This window comes from Miniopterus schreibersii (genome assembly GCF_964146895.1).
Source record: "Miniopterus schreibersii genome assembly, chromosome: 15".
Lineage (NCBI taxonomy): Eukaryota > Metazoa > Chordata > Mammalia > Chiroptera > Miniopteridae > Miniopterus > Miniopterus schreibersii.
The window spans coordinates 46,753,898-46,770,033 of record NC_138115.1 but is presented as its reverse complement, the minus strand read 5'-3'; the positions used below and the strand labels follow the sequence as shown (position 1 = coordinate 46,770,033).

The following is a 16,136-nucleotide window of genomic DNA, read 5'->3' as shown; positions in this document are numbered from 1 at the left end:
TAGGCCATAAGCTCTGCTTCAACTACTCAACACTATTATAGCACAAAAGCAGCTACAGACAATTATGCACACCAATAAAATTTTATTCATTGAAATTGCAAATATAATTCATTGAAATTTCATGTCATGAGATATTATCCTTCCTTTGATATTTTATCAGCCATTTAAAAAACATAAAAACCATTCTTAGTTCTTGGGCCATACAAAAACAGGTGGCGAGCAATAGCTAGCCAACCCCCTCATCTATTTAATACATATTTTCACTGAAAATAAACTAAAGGCAAGTCAATTTACATTTTAATTGAGTACATTAAACCTAAATGTGCAGACCAGTAAGCAAGAGGGGTTTTAACTGGGTTGATAGGTTACTAAGTCGCTTTTTTTTTGGTATTGTATCTTCAAAAACCGGTTTGTGTAAAAAATAAACGGGAACAAATGGCATATGAAAGCCACATCAAGACCATGTATTTGGGGAAAACACCAGGCCATTAAAACCAGGAACGTACTAAACCAGAATTTGGCCTCAATACAGTAGACCCTCCTTATCTGCGGGGATAAATTCCAAGACCCCCATTAGTTCCTGAAACCATGGAGAATTACTAAACCCTAATCCAGGCTAAGGATATAAATTTGGAAATCATCAAGTAGATTACGTACTGTTTAAAGCTAAGAGATTAAAGTGTATTTAGACCATGAAAAAGGAGAGGTCCAACGACTAAACTTTCAGCCACTTCAACAGAGAGGTCAGAGGGATGACAGCCAAGGAGACTAAGAAGGAGACACCTTCTTAGGTATGAAGAAAACCCACTAGCAGACAAGTAAAAAAGTGTTTCCAGCAACTGTGTCAAATGCTACTAATAGGTTAAGTGAGATGATGACTGGAAATGTATAGCATGTGGTCACTGACAGGTTCAACAGGAAAGGGGAGAAAGTGCACAACTGTTTTAAGGTGTTTAAGCAGCAGACTAGGGTGGTGAGTGAAAGGGCAGGCAGGAAGAGAGGTTTTTTAAATGGGATAAAGGGTATCATGTTTGTATGCTGGTAGGAAAAGCCAGTAGAGGAGGGAGGACAGTATTCTTGAGGGCAAGAGGGATGGGGCCTAGCGTACCAATGGACGGGCCATCCTTACCCTGGATCCCCACATTCCATCCATGGTGGCAGGGGCAGCCAAGGACACAGGCACAGAGCGCAGGAATTCTCCCGTGTCCACTGCGCTACACGGAACAGAAAGAGTGAGGATGGGGAGGTGATGGAAGGTTCGAGGAGGGGGAAAAAGTATAGTCCTGAAGGAGAGTAACAGCCCAGGGACCGTGGGCATGAAGCCAGGGAGGGACAAGGTTGCTGAGCGTGTATATGAGAGTGATTGTGACTCAACGTGAATTTCAGCTGGGTGGAGGTGAGGGAGGAGAGCAGCTCAGGCGGATGGGTAGGCAGATTGTAGGTCCCAGTGGGGCTGTTGGAATTGAAGTATTTACTGGAATAATAAGAGTGGGGCACTTGAAATGAGATTGGAGAGGGGAGTAGTTAGTGGTAAAAGTCACAGTATTCTAGGATACTACAATGGGAATGTGTGGTTGAATTACAGCGAAAAGTAACATCACTGGAGGAAAAGAAGTCAAGGAAGAAAGAGGCCAGAATACTGGAAGCATCCTCTGTATCATGTTACTCTAAATGCCAGACGATAACCACCTAATAGCTTGTGCCACGTTATAAACTGACACACTGACTGCTTCCTTCATAAGAAAAAAGAATCAGATGAACAAATGAACTGAACAGTGAACTCAGTGACATAGGTGTTTTAAATTCTGGCAATTCATACTGGTAAACAGTTCACAGGCCAGATGACGCTTTGCGTGGCGCTGCTCTACGTGGACACCGATGTCACCAAGAACCAAGAATTAGAAATAAGACAGTGAAGCTAGTAAGTGTTCAAGGAAGGAGGGGACGGCCCAGGAAAGCTGGTAGATAATAAAATACAGAGGGGGTGTGGGTGGTATAATTTGATGGCATCAGAGTCACAGCCTGAGTATCTGGAAAAGAACAGTCAGGCAGCAGCATGAGGAAAGAGAGGAAACTTTACTCGGGTTCTGCAGAAGAGGCTGTGCAGGAGGGAAGCGTCTGCCACTGGGGAGAGCCGCAGGAAGCAGCACTGGTAGGGGAGAGACTAGGTTAGGGCTGGAGTAAGTAGCAGAATGGAACATTCCAGACCAGAGAGAATAAAAGGGATCTGCTGGCAACCAGAGAGCACAGCAAATGGATTTCAGGAGATGATAAAGGCGGGAGACGGTGACCAAAAAAGCAACGGAGGTAACACTCTAGAGGGAAAGGATACAGAAGAGCAAGGTCCAACTAAAGGAGCAAAGTCCTTGAAAACACATGCACCAGAAGAGGCCTCTGACGAGAGCATAATACTTCCTCCATTGAGAAAGACAGGCCTTCAGTGCAGATTGAGAGTAAGAAAGTGAAGGAGTTATGCTTAGCTTCTGACTGGGAAAGGGGACTAGCTTGAGGAGCAAAGAGAAAGTTAAAATCTTTCTCAGAGCTTTCTAGAGAAATGTAATATGATCTGGGGTATGAAGGCAGTGGGAGAAACCAGAGGCCCTTTAGCATATAGTCAGGGCATTCTTCAAGCATGATTAATAAGTATTCTTACAAAAAAAGACCCAACTTGACTAGTTCCCAGCTTCCACCTATCAGCGATAGTACTTGAACGATCATCACACTATGTTGTGAGCGACCCATGGTCTTCCGGTATTCCAGACTTCTAATCTTTTAAACTTTCTAGCCTGTTATTTCTCATTCTGTGGGGAATAGAATGGCTGCCACTCTGATTCAGGATCCAAGAAAAATAACAACAGGATTAAGGCAAGAAATAGTGACCTACAGAGGACAACTATCAGATAAGATAGTCGGACTTAAAAACTAAATGAGCCTTAAAATTAAGCAAGATGTCAGAAAACAAGCTAAATTTATGAATCTATCTATAGAGTGCTATGTCAGCATATTACATTTCCTACAAAACACTGTCTACTTTTGATTCTAAATGAACTTAGGTATAAATAACTTTTTTTTATTTTAAATATATCCTACTTTTTTTAAAAAAAATATATCTTTATTGATTTCAGAGAGAGGAAAGGAGAGGGAGAGAGAGAGATAGAAATATCAATGATGAGAAAGTCATTGATCGAGCCCGCAACCCAGGCATGTGCCCTGACCGGGAATCGAACCCTGATCGCCTGGATCCCAGGTCGATGCTCAACCGCTGAGCCACACCCTGCCAGGCTAGGTATAAATAACTTTTGACATTGCTATATTCTAGCAGTAACTTGGGAAAGAATTCAGGTGTCCACGCTAGCACTTTCTACACAGGGAAATGGAAACACACTTGGGGTTCACAGTTAGTTGGATTAAAAATTATTTCAAGAAACCCTTGTTCCTCACTTATTCATGTGGAATTCGTTTGAAAACTTCAAAAGACAGGCTCACTCCCTACACCCTTACCCGAAACCACTTAATTATAAAGGGGGAGGGGAGGTTGTTTATAACCACCTCGGCCCTCTGAAGAGTGAATTACTACAATCATTTAAGATCATCTTCAAATTACATTCCCAAGAAATTTTTGCAGTAAATCTAACTTCTCACATTTTTATATAATGTACAATACAGTGTATGTACACATGTACATATATCACAATTATTTCAGCTACCATAAAACCCTGTTAAAAGTAATTTACTAAACTAACCCTTCAGCTTTTGCACATCTCTGACTTCCCAACCAGATCAGCTACCAGACTTATTAATTATAGATATGGCTTGTCTACCATGAGGAGTGATAACCTTGAAAGAACTTAGAACAGGTTAAAAATATCATCTTCCTCACTCCAAATTTTTTTTAACTACAGTAAACTCTTGATTTTGCAAACCTCGATTTAAGGGACTTCAGATTCAACAGACAAAATTTCTGGTTCATATGTCATATGTGAAAATTAATACCCTGTTAATTTTAAAATGCTTTTAACCAAGATTTGCTTATAATTAAATTGACAGGAAATTTTTTTGTTATTCATTCACTGTTATTTTTAACAAAGTTTAGCAAATAGGCCATATGTTGGAAAAAACACTAGTAATTTCACCGACATAAATAAATATTACACATCTACAACTATAGTCTCCATATTTAAATCCCAGTCACTGCTCATATTTGTTCAGCAAACGATTAGCACGTGATCACATTGCATCACGTGTAGTAATTAGTTCTGTTGTCACCTGGCATGACTTTCTGCAGCAGTTTTAACATCTGTATGTGGTCCACTTACCCACGTGCACTAAGCTCCACCCCAGCTGTGTGCATGTCTTTACCCTTGGTGACTGGTGAATGTACACATTTACCACTTACTCAGTGTAAATTTAAAATTACTGTAATACATATAGAAAACTTTTCTGTGAAGTTAAACTTTCCATACATAATTACACAAATGTCTACATAAGTAAAAATGGGTAAACTAACTAATTTTGTCAATTTTTTAACACATGCATTTGGAAAACCAACATCATATAACAGACTTTTGGCTTTAATGGATAGCCCCTTGCCCAAATTAGCCTGTTATATCAAGGTTTTACTTGTAATTGCTTAACACACCTATTACAAATCAGTTAAAAGGAAAGTATCAGCCCAGAAACATGTAAATTATGAAATCACAAGTAAAACCATGAGAATATTAGTGAAGAAATTAACAGATGGAAATAAAGAGGGGAGCAAAGGGGTCGTACTATGAAGCAGTTTCACCCCAGCATCATTCAGCTGTTCACACTCTTCAACCTATTACAGGGGGGTGGGGAGAGCCTTTTCAACAAGTTTAAAAGAAAGCAGAAGCAGGAAATTTCTGGATTACAAGAGAAACTTGACAGAGGCTCTGTAAAGTTACATGGGGATTGGGTGTCAGGCGAGGGGGTGAGCCCCTCTGGAATAAATGTTTTGTGGAAAGTCCACTGATCGGTTTTGCTCGCATTCTATACCACATCATATAAAAACAACGGGAGCCTGTAACACTAGTTTCAGATGATGCTTCTTAAAACCAATGTTAGCCTATGTTTGCATCTTCAGTCCATACAGTCTGTCACTTAAACATGTAACCTGAAAATAAACTCCCAAATCTTTGAACTCTGGGGATGAAAAACTGTCCTAGCAGCAAAAGGTTTAACCAAAGCTACTTAACTGACTGCATAAACTTATTCTGACTGCAGTATGCCATTATTTAAGTAAAATTTATATTCAATTAGCTTTTCATTATCTAAACTTTGCTTTTAAATTTTGGATCTAGTCTTACAAATGCAGACTTCAGCTGAAAACCAGGATATGATTTAAAGACGTCAGTGAAACTTTAGGCCAACGTGATGGTGTATACACAGAATTTGTCCAGCATTTTAAGTGCCTTCATAGGTTAAGTTTGAGACCACTTTTTAAAAATACACTATTAAAAAACTATACTTAGGATGATCAGGTAATGAACAAGTTATTTCTCCTCCTTTTTCTTAACCCAAGTCATCTTAATTCCTTAAACCTGAAAGTGCAGGTTTCTCAGATTTCACAAACAAGTTAATATGAACCTGCTTTTAAGTTCCCACTCTGTAATCAATTGATACAAGGCATTTTCCAAATGCCTAAACATGAACCTAATATTAAAAATCTTATTTCCTAAGTTATATAAATCCACAGAATCGTTAATTAGAAAGATCATTAATAAAAAAATATCACCAACTGGCAGTATCCTACCAATAGGTGTATTTAATTTGTGCTGAATAATATCCTAAAACACGAATTTTATTCACCAACATGTGCAAATCAAGTGATGCACATCAATCTGGATTTCTTGCTTCTCTTGGGGGGGGAAAAATCAGATGATGTAGCAACATGAACTGTATTTCCACACAATGGCTGAGCTGCTGAGATTGGTTGCTTAGATGGGACATATGCTCTCCAATTTGTTGGTCAACAGAGTCCCAGTTACCCCATACCTGCCTGGCCTGTGAGACACTGAGCAGCCATTCCCACTGTAATATAACATCAATCCTACAAGGCTTGTGAAAGCAACCTTACTTTCTTGAATGTCAAATTGTTGGATGCTATATTAATGAATAGCCAATTTCAAAAAATAAATTAAGTCCCTAATAGGTAGAATTTTTCTCTTATTGAGCTTTATGCACATAATTTTTAAAAGAACTTTCAAGTCTATTCTCATCTCATAAAAATCTTGGGAAATTAAAACAGAAGCTGTTTGACTCACAGACAGTAAATGCTGCATCAACCTGCACATTCTCAAGTACGATCCTTTATGAAGGACCACAATCCATTCTGCAATAACTATTTACATAAAAAAATTGAGACATTCTTGCCTTCTTGTTAAAAATGTAGATATAACATTTGTCAATGACCATTATCAATGTTCCCACAAAATTATATTAAAGTCCAAGAGCAAAGTAGAGCAGTAACACTATCATTTCCCTCCCTACTCTGTGAACTTTTAAATTTCATTTCAACCACCCATATGACAAAGCAAAAATAAATAAATCTAAACTCAGAATTTTTCATAAATGACCATTTGACTTCCAAAAGTTCATTTAGAATTGGTTTAATTCTTGTTACTAACCAGGATCCAATCTGAAACTACAGGGTGTCCCAAAAACATTCGTACACTTTAACAGCAGACAGCTCAATTGATGTTTTTTTCTTTTCAACCAGACTAAGCTTTGAACAAAGGAAATTCATCCTAAAATGCTACTGAAGTTTGAAAATGCAGTTGGAGAACAAATACTGCCTTTATAATTATTCAAAAAGTATATACATGTTTTTGGGACACACGGGAAAGTATACACACTTTAACAGCTGATAACTCACTTAATTTTCACTCCTTTTCAGGTTTGACTGATTTAAAATAATGGGTGAAGCCAGACTAAGCTTTGAACAAATAAAACTTATCCACTAGATTTTTTTATGGGGATACATAAAAGATAACGTGTACAGTACAAATCCAGCAACAGCTGATAAATTGAGGGTGCACAAATACCAACCAAACGAAATGATTCTTTTTTTTAAAAATGTATCTTTATTGATTTCAGAGAGAGGAAAGGGGAGGGAGAGAGAGAGATAGAAACATCAATGATGAGAGTCATTGATCAGCTGCCTCCCGCACGCCCCCGACTGGAGATCGAGCCCACAACCCAGGCATGTGCCCTGACCGGGAATCGAACCCCGATCGCCTGGATCCTAGGTCGACACTCAACCGCTGAACCACGCCCAGCCAGGCACGAAATGATTCTTGATGTTTGAGATTCCATTGCTTAGTGTTATCAGCAGTGCCAGAACCAGAACTGTCATCAGTTTGAAAACAGGTATTGACAAAACAATTATTCATTTCTGTAGATTCTTTTAAATTTTGAAAATGAACTGTGTGTTATTAAACACTGACTTTATAATCATTCAAAGTGTGTATACATTTTGGGGGGGGGACACCCTATATATTTTCAAAAAAATATTACCAATAGAAATAGCATGAGCTTTAACATACGAGTATGGATAAAGATTCCTATTGAAAACTTTAAAGGGCAGGTTGTGTGGCTCAGTTAGTTGGACATCAGGAGGTTGCCTGTTCCATTCCTGGTCAAGGGCACATGCCCAGGTTGAGGGCTCGATCCCCAGTAGGTGACGAACAGGAGGCAGCTGATCAATGCTGTGCTCTCACATTGATGTTTCTCTCTCTAAAATCAATAAACTATTCTTTAAAAAAACCAAAAAAAAAACCCCACAACAAAACTTTAAAGAGCAAAATATTGGTATAGTGCATCATAGCCCACAACTCCATACAAATGAGACCCTATAGTCACAAGGTCATTTTCTTCTAGAGTTCACATATACTGACTCAACTAGCTGTTTCTATCTACCGTCTAACACAGACATGCATTCCTCAATAATATAAATGAACTGAGCACCTACTCATGTTTTACTGTGTTCACTTTATTAACTTTTTTCTGAGAATAGTTTTTACGATTCATTAGCATGGCTAAACATTATAATCTTTTTACTCCCAAATCTATTATATTGAGTTTTTTGATTTGTGATATATTTAAGCAGAACTGCCTATCTAAACTGACCAAAAAAAATTTAATCTCTAATTTTACTTTGACCTTTTCCCTACAAATATTGGTTGAGATGACATTTTCTCAAGCCAACCTTTTAATTAGCAGTATTGATATGAATAAATTATTCTAGAATTCAAAAGGTTTCTTATTGATTCTTTCTTATCACAACTACTCATAAATATATTCCACATGAACTTACTGGGGGGGAGGGGGATAACAAGCATTATATTATATCCACTGGAGGGCACTCAACATGACCAAAGCATGCAATAAAAACATGCCCCAACACTACTCTCACTCTACTGCCATGAGGTTTGAAGGAGACTTTGGGAGTGAGGAAATGTCTCTTAAAAGAATAGATGCCCACAATTTAAAAGTTCAAAAAAAGCAGTTACTCTCTAAAAAAGGGGTCCTACTGTGATTGATTTTCTCTTGTAAGAGCTGCTTTTTTCCTTCTGGAGAAAGGAGATTATATACATACTCCAAGGATAGCAGGGTTCAGGTCTCAACAGCCGGATCTAAGTTTCAAACTAAGTCAAGCCCAGTCTTGCATGAAACACAAAAGCAGCATTCTTAAGTTAACAAAGGAAATAAAGAACTTTCTCCTGAGTTTATGTGATGAAAAACTCTATGAGTTAACTCCTACTCATTTTCAATGAACACAAATCATCTATTTTCCTTTTGTGGAAACTAAGTATATATTTATTTTAGCCCACTAGCCTAGTTATCTATCCCACTCATAATTAGAACAGTATTACACAAACAATAGTCTGTTGAATAAAGAGAACTGATTCTGCAGATGAGGATCCTCTCAATGAGGGTAACAAGAGGCAATAGCTACATGCTCTGGACTAAGCAGTAGCTCCTAGTCTGTGTTCACTACATACTTTTATGGTATAAAAATGTTTTTAGTCAAGCTGTTTCAACAAAAATATATTGTATTCCCAATAAAAAGGATATTAAAAAAAAACACTAGATTAATACAACTAATGTTTTCAAAAACAGTGCCACAAGTCTGTTGATTTGGTAGCACCACAAAAGAATTAGCAACGCTTTTTATTAGAAGTGTGCCCTGCTCTAAAAGCATTCATCAGTTCTGCTCTGGGTTAGCAATCAAGCATGCTTCCAAACAAGCTCAAAGTACAAACTTAGTAAAACCCCCGACTCATCTACACTTATTATCATTAATTACTAAATGATGAAAAAGAAACAAGTTCAAGTTATGATGGGACAGATGTATTGTTTCTTTTCAATAATACAAAAGTTTCAATTAGCTGAATATATTTATATAGTCCATTTCTGGGGTTTTATTTTCACAACTACTTATAAAAGAGCGATATTCAAACTTCTGAATTTTCCACGTCCATACTTTCAACATATTTACACTCCTCTTCCCACCCCTCCCAACAAAAAACTATCTGCAGATAATTTCCTCTCATGCACCACAACTCAAAATACCTTTGAGAAATTTGTTGAGGGGGAAGAGGGAACTATCTATGAAAACAGAGCTTCATTTGTGTGTATAATTTTTACTCCAGTCATCACTAGTTAACAGGAAGCTCAATTCACAGTTTAAGTTTTAATATTGGAAAATACATTTTTGTACAAAATAATCTTGGTAAAGGAAATAGGTAATTCAAAAGAAAGAAAACTTTTGAATGCTTCTTGACACATGAATACTGTTTACAGCTTCAATTTTTATTAGCCACCTTATTTCTAAAAACTTGGTTCTTCCTGAAAGCTATTTAAAATGACTGTTCTGGCCTCTGGGAGAATCTCAGGCCTGGGACTCTGCAAGGATTTCTAAATTACAAGCTATACTAAACTTTCTAGCACAGTTTTTTGTTTTCCCCTCAAGGACTTCAGACTTAAGTAGTCTCAGCATTCCTTTAATCCTTCTGAATAGTCTTCTGCAAGTTTTTCAAGTTACTTTTGCAATCACTTTTGGGCCTTGTTCTTGTATGTGGCCCTCAAAACAAAGACTAGGTCAAAGTAATGAATATTGGGTGTAAATGAATCACGTTTTGTGAAAGCATATTATCAAACAAACTCTTGATGGTACTTTTTTAAATCTAGATTTTGTGGCTTTAAACGTAAAAGTAGAATAAATGTAGTAGCAGTCTTAGCTCAGACTAAAAAAAAAAAAAAGGGCCTCCAAAGTTTGTCACTAATTGAAGCAAAGGCAAAACAGCAGCAATATGCAAATAACATTTCAAGCTATGCCTAGTGTTTCCTAGAACGGAGACCAGGCAACATGAAGACACCTGAAGGTGCCGAATGCTCACCCAGGGACAACAGTAAAGCAGCTTTCTAAACTCCAGACAAAATACTTAGTAACTTAGCGATCCGAAGAGCACCGCCCGAGGCTTTATCAAAGGAGAGCCGTCTCCCCCAGTCGATGTCTGGTCTAAGCCACCACCATTCACGACACAAAGCTCTCATTTCACGAACACCCCGCCTCGGCTTCTCTCCGCCGACCCCTGCATTCCAGCGGGCCGGTCCCTCTCCATTCACCGCGCACCCACGGGGGGAGGGGAGCCCCCCGATGTCTGGGAGACACAAAGTGCGAGACAAAGCTGCCTCCCGGGGAGCGGAGGCCGGGGCGCCGCGCGGGGCCGCCGCGCTCCCCGGACGAGCGGGGCCGGCGGGGCGGCGAGGGCTCCGCGGGAAAGTCTCCGCCGTCACCGTCCTCTCTGCCCCCGGACAAAACGCGGGGAGGAGTCGCGGGGCTTCAGTTTCACTCGGCCAACTGCGTCGCGAGGGAAAAATCCACTCCGCTGAAAAGCAAACGTGCTCTAAAAAATCAAGTACAGCTGCCACAAAACACACACACACACACAACTACGTGAATAAGTAACTCCCACGAACAAAATCCTCGAAGCAGCCCGAGGCTGAAGCAGCGAGCCAGGCGCCCCCGCCCCGTCCTTACTGGGGTCGCACACCCACCGCCGCCGACCCGGACTCCCCGCTCGCTCACCTGCGGGGCGCCCCAAAACCTAGGTGCCCAGGCGGGGGTCTGATCTGTGCAAATCCCACTGTCGCATCGCACCGTCTGCGCTAGTAGTTTGGCTCCTCTAAGGTTTAAAGTTGCTTCGATTTAAATAAGCGCCAGCGCCAAACTCACACAGGCAGGCAGGGCGTTGGGAACAACACTCACAATCTCGCTCTCGCGAATGCGCTCAACGGCTCGTCCCTAAGACCGAAACAGGGAATCCGGGGAGAAAGTCCACGGCCCTGTCCCCCTGGCAGAGGGGACCCAGGGTGGCGTCCCAGGCCCGGCGCTCGCCCCCCAACTCCCCACTGGGAAGGCGGGGCTCCCCTCCACCCCGGCCCCACCCCGCCCCCCACTCCGGCCCCGGCGCATCCCGAGGCGCAGGGTCCCTCCCCCAAACTCGGCGGCGGCCGGAGACCCGGACCGAAACCCCAGTGCGCAGCCCCAGCCCCCCGCGCCGGCCGGCCGGCCGAGCGCCCGGGGCCCCCTCCCCGCGAGCGGCGCCCCGAGGGCCCCGAGACCGGAACCCGGGCCCGGCCGCCGCCCTCCGGCCCCGGGCGCGGCCCCTCCCCGGCGCCCCCAGCCCGCTCCCCGCTGCGGGCCTCCGGGCAGCCGCGGGCCCGGCTCTCGGCCACCGCCGGCACCGCGCGCCCGCGACGAAGTTTGGCTCCGAAGAGGGACCGCGAGCAGCCCCGGAAGGGTAAGGAAAGGGGCGTCCGAGCACCTCAGGGGAACGGGCTCCTCCCGCCGCGGGAGTCCGACCGTCCTCGGCCTGCGGTGGCGGCTCGGCGGGGACTCGGGCTGCTCCTCGGACGTGCCTCCGTCTCCGCCTCCCCTCGCTCTCCGCCGCCGGAGCCGATCTAACGCGACTGCCCCGGACCGAGAGGCTTAAAATGGCGCCGCACAAGGACCTCTTATAAGTCGCGCGGGCGCCGCTGTATCCTGCCGCCGGCGGCGCGGCGCGGCGCGGAGCGTTCCTCCGCGTGAGGACAGGGGGCGGGGCGCGGGCGGCGCGGAAAGTAGTCCCCGCGCGCCCGGCCGGGCGGGGCCCCGCGCATCCCTGGGGCGCTGCGCCGCGTGCAGCCCGTGGGTACCCCGCCCTGCGGGAGCGGGGCCGCTGGGTCCCGGGCCGGGGGACGCGAGGGGGGCAGCGGGAGCCTCCGCTGTCCGGGCCTCGACGCCCGGCCCTGCGCGCGCCCCGGGCCCTGAGAGCGGCCGCGGGGCTTGCCGGCCGCGGGAGGCGACCCCGGGCCCGGGTCCTGGGGGCCGCGCGGGGAAGCTGCGCCCAGCCCTGGGCGGGCGGGAACGCGGGGCCCCAGCGGCGAGGTCGCGGCCGCCGGTGCTGACGCCGCAGCTCTGCGGGTCGGGGGCTCCGGCAGGGCCGGGCTTCCGCCGTCGTCGCGGTCGGGGCCACGCGTTCCCTGCGGGACGTGGCGCGCAGCCGAGCCCGCACCCCCGGCCGCCCCGGCCCCGCCCGCCTCGCGGGCCCGCGTCGCGGCCGGTGCTCAGCCGGGCCTGGGAGCGCCCCCGGGCGGAGCCGCCTCCCCCGCTCCCGGGGCCGCGAAGTCTCCCGGACGGGCGCCCGGCCGCAGCTCAACAAGTCCTGGAGAGGCTGCGGGTGGGGAGCGGGCAGCGGGTCGGCCCGGTTCTTACAGATTCTGTTCTGACCCGGTTCTACTTCGCTCCTAAGAACCAAAAGATTTAAAAAAAAAAAATTGTTTTTGGTGGGGATTTTCCTTTGGGGGAGGTGCATTTTTTTGAGACATCCCAAGTATGTTGTTTATGGAAGGAGCTACCAATTAGGCAGCTTCTAATTTTTTTTTTTTTTAGCTAATTTTCTATTCTTCAAGAACATTTTCTAATTCGTTTTAATAGGCCGAAGTTGGGTCTTCATTTTCCTTGGAAGTGTCTTCATTATAATCCAGCAAGATTGGCATTTGTCAAAGCTGGAACAGTTTTTCACTTTCTCTAGTCTGTTTTATGCTCTTCCCCCCCCCCCCCCCAAACAATGGAAAGAGTACAAAAAGCAACAGTGAAAGTTATCTTGAGGCTTTTATCCCTGTAATTAATGCATGCAAACAATAGGTCTTTATACATAGGGACAGGCAGGAAACCTACTCGTTCATTCATGAGGTAGGATATGTAATTTTAGGCACAGCTAATGCTTCAGGACCAACATATTCTTTAAATAATTCTTTTTTCTCTGTCTTAAATATATTTTACTATATGCAGTGACGACGTCAACTGCTGCCTGTCACCGTAGCACATGTGAGCTCCTGCAGTGGAAGAAAGTCCACACCTAAGATGATCCGCGAGATCCATTGTCTAGAGTGACTTTCGAATTTGTATCTTTGCTAGTAATTATGTGGAAGTGGGTAACTAGGCTGGCCATAATTCAAACAGGTTGAGCAGAAAAGATGTTTCATCAAAGGAGCGTTTCTAATATAAATGTTTTGAAAGGTTAGTAAATAACATTTCCAGGTACTGATCCTCAATTTTAATTCATACACACAGAATTAAGGAATATACAGTTGATTTGATGAAAGTCATACATTTAAAATCAGATGACTGATTAATCAATATTAGAGGATTCTTTGGTATGGATGTTTTCTTTATGTTCAGATTTTTTGTGTGGGTTTTTTCTTTTTGTTTTTGGCTAAGGCACACTGTAAAAACTAGTTAAGAAATATTTGCACTATTAGCACATCTACAGAATAAAGACTTCCATGTTTGTATTTCTCATCAGGTGCCAAAATAATGGAAGCATTTTTCTGTGATTTAGATATCATAATCTAAATTTAGAATTAAAAATCTTAAATCCCTAGTAATGCTTTAAGCAAATACACATTATTGAAGACAATGTAAAATTTGCAACAATGCAGCAAGCTGTTTTCCGGTCAAATTTAAGTGTACTGAAGAATAACTGGCTGACTAGCATTAAAACAAATTAGTTGAATTTAACAGATTGGTTCAGAATTTTTATTTCCTCCTTCCAAAAAACAGAAATTGTTCCAATTGTCTCACTGGAAATACGAGATAAATAACTTTTGTGAAATGAAGGCAAATACTATCATTAAACCAGTGAGAAACACGAACATCAAAATACCTGGTGAGTTGTTGGTGAAATAAGTGATTTTGTAAAAATTAGCCTTAAAAATTGGCCTTGGGAAATGCATTTCATAAAAAATACTTGGCTATCCTATGCCTTTTCCTTGTAGAGCCAACTACTTGGGTTTGATGTACATTAATCCATTTTGTGAAACTGCAAAAGACAAATGGTTCTAAATTTCAGACTGTGTTCCTAGAAACCAAGAGTGTCTCCAGCTGGTTGAGCAGAGGAGGTATTACTTGTCATGCTACCAGACCGCTGGCATGTCAGGCAGCGTCTACGTGGAACCTGAACGCAAAGCGTCCCTTCCCTAAGACACATGCACTCGAATCACCTTTAGGCAAAGAAGTAAATGCCCAGATTGTTTTTGCACTTCAGACAGAAACATTAATCCAGCCAGCTGCACTTTAAAGAACACCCATTCACTTTTTTGCATAGTTGACTCTATCAAATCTATTCATTAAACATTTATTGAGCACTAAGACAATGAGCTTCCTATAGAGAGGGGGAAATGGATGACTGGCTCCTTTATTTTATTTTATTTTTAAAAAAATCCTCACCGGAGGATATGTTTAGAGAGAGGAAGAGAGAGAGAGAGAAAGACAGAAACATCGATGTGAGCGAAAATATCTGCGCCCTGCCCCACCCTGACCAGGGACCAAACCTGAAACCTAGGTATGTGCCCTGATGGGGAACTGAACCTGTAACCTTTCTGGTGTCCGGGACGATGCTCCAACCAACTGAGCCACCCAGCCAGGACTGACTGTCTCCTTTTGGTTAGATCCCTTAAATTAATGTGTAATTGTTAATCAACCCTGCTTGAAAGTAAACAGAAATAGTAGAAAACAGTGAAAGGAGGGCCTGTAGTCTCTTCTGGACTCTATATTCCAATCTCCTTGGAAAGAATCCCCTCCCGGCAGAAAGGTAAACTAGGCAATCGCTCCGTGCATTTATAAACAATAAATCCCGACTCTCTAACAACGCCAGTTAAACACGTTTCCTTTGACAGCCTGAAAACGCTGGACAACAATCGGGACCAGCTTTTCATTTAGCAGTTCACCAAGTGGCTATTTATGGATTGGAACTTTTGATTTGCAACACATCATCTCAGGCTCCCGTGTTATCTTTTGATTTCTTTCCAGCTGAACAGGCTAAGTAGTTGTAAATACCTCTTGTCAGACTACATGGTTGGCTATTCTCGCACACACAAGTAATCTAGGAACCCACTGGGCAAATTCGGCCGAGAGCCAGCGCGGCAGGCTCGCATCTGGTGTGCGCCGCAGAGCAAGGGAGGGGCGGCGGGAGGCGGTGGCCGTGGTGGTGGCCGTGGCAGCAGCGGTGGCAGGGACCTTCATGGCCGGTTCAGTTGTGCCAGCTCCCGTCTTCGTGATGGGAGTTGTGTGTTCTCCAGGCCTTCACTGATTTGGCACAACAGCCCTTGCCTTGCTAAAGTACATGTAAATGGCCACCGTAGAAAGTGGGAAGGAAAAGCAATGGAGACATCACCCATGATAGTCAAAGAGCACAAAGGTGTATGTTTCTCAGTGTCTCTGAAAACGAAGACAAAAACCGCTGCATTGCTAAGAAATTACGCTTCGGAGGCGTACGCCTCCAACATGCAACACACACACGCACACACACACACACCCCTCTCTATTAAAAATTTCAAAATGGTTGCAGATACTTAATTCACCAGAAGGCTAAAGGCGTTTCCCATCACAGGAAGGATTAACTTACCCGAGGATTCTGGGACTGCAGATGGATACTGCGGCAAAATCCTAAATTCCTCGAAAAAAATCATTTCTGGACTCCAGCTGTTAAAAATAATAGAATTATAGCAAATGGTGAATAAAATGAAAATAAGCCATTTTCACACTCCAAAGTGTTCAGGGGGGGGAA

General features: G+C 43.4%; 1 protein-coding gene across 3 annotated transcripts in view; it reads right to left on the bottom strand.

Annotated features, from left to right (window-relative positions):
- The window catches only part of CTNNB1 (catenin beta 1), a 31,956-nt gene extending 19,884 nt beyond the window's left edge, over positions 1-12,072 (bottom strand). For all 3 annotated transcript variants that reach the window (XM_081159746.1, XM_081159747.1, XM_081159748.1), the window contains exon 1: positions 11,853-12,072. The gene's annotated coding sequence lies outside the window, so the exon portion shown is untranslated. The remainder of the gene's footprint in view (positions 1-11,852) is intronic.
- Positions 12,073-16,136: the final 4,064 nt, after the last annotated feature.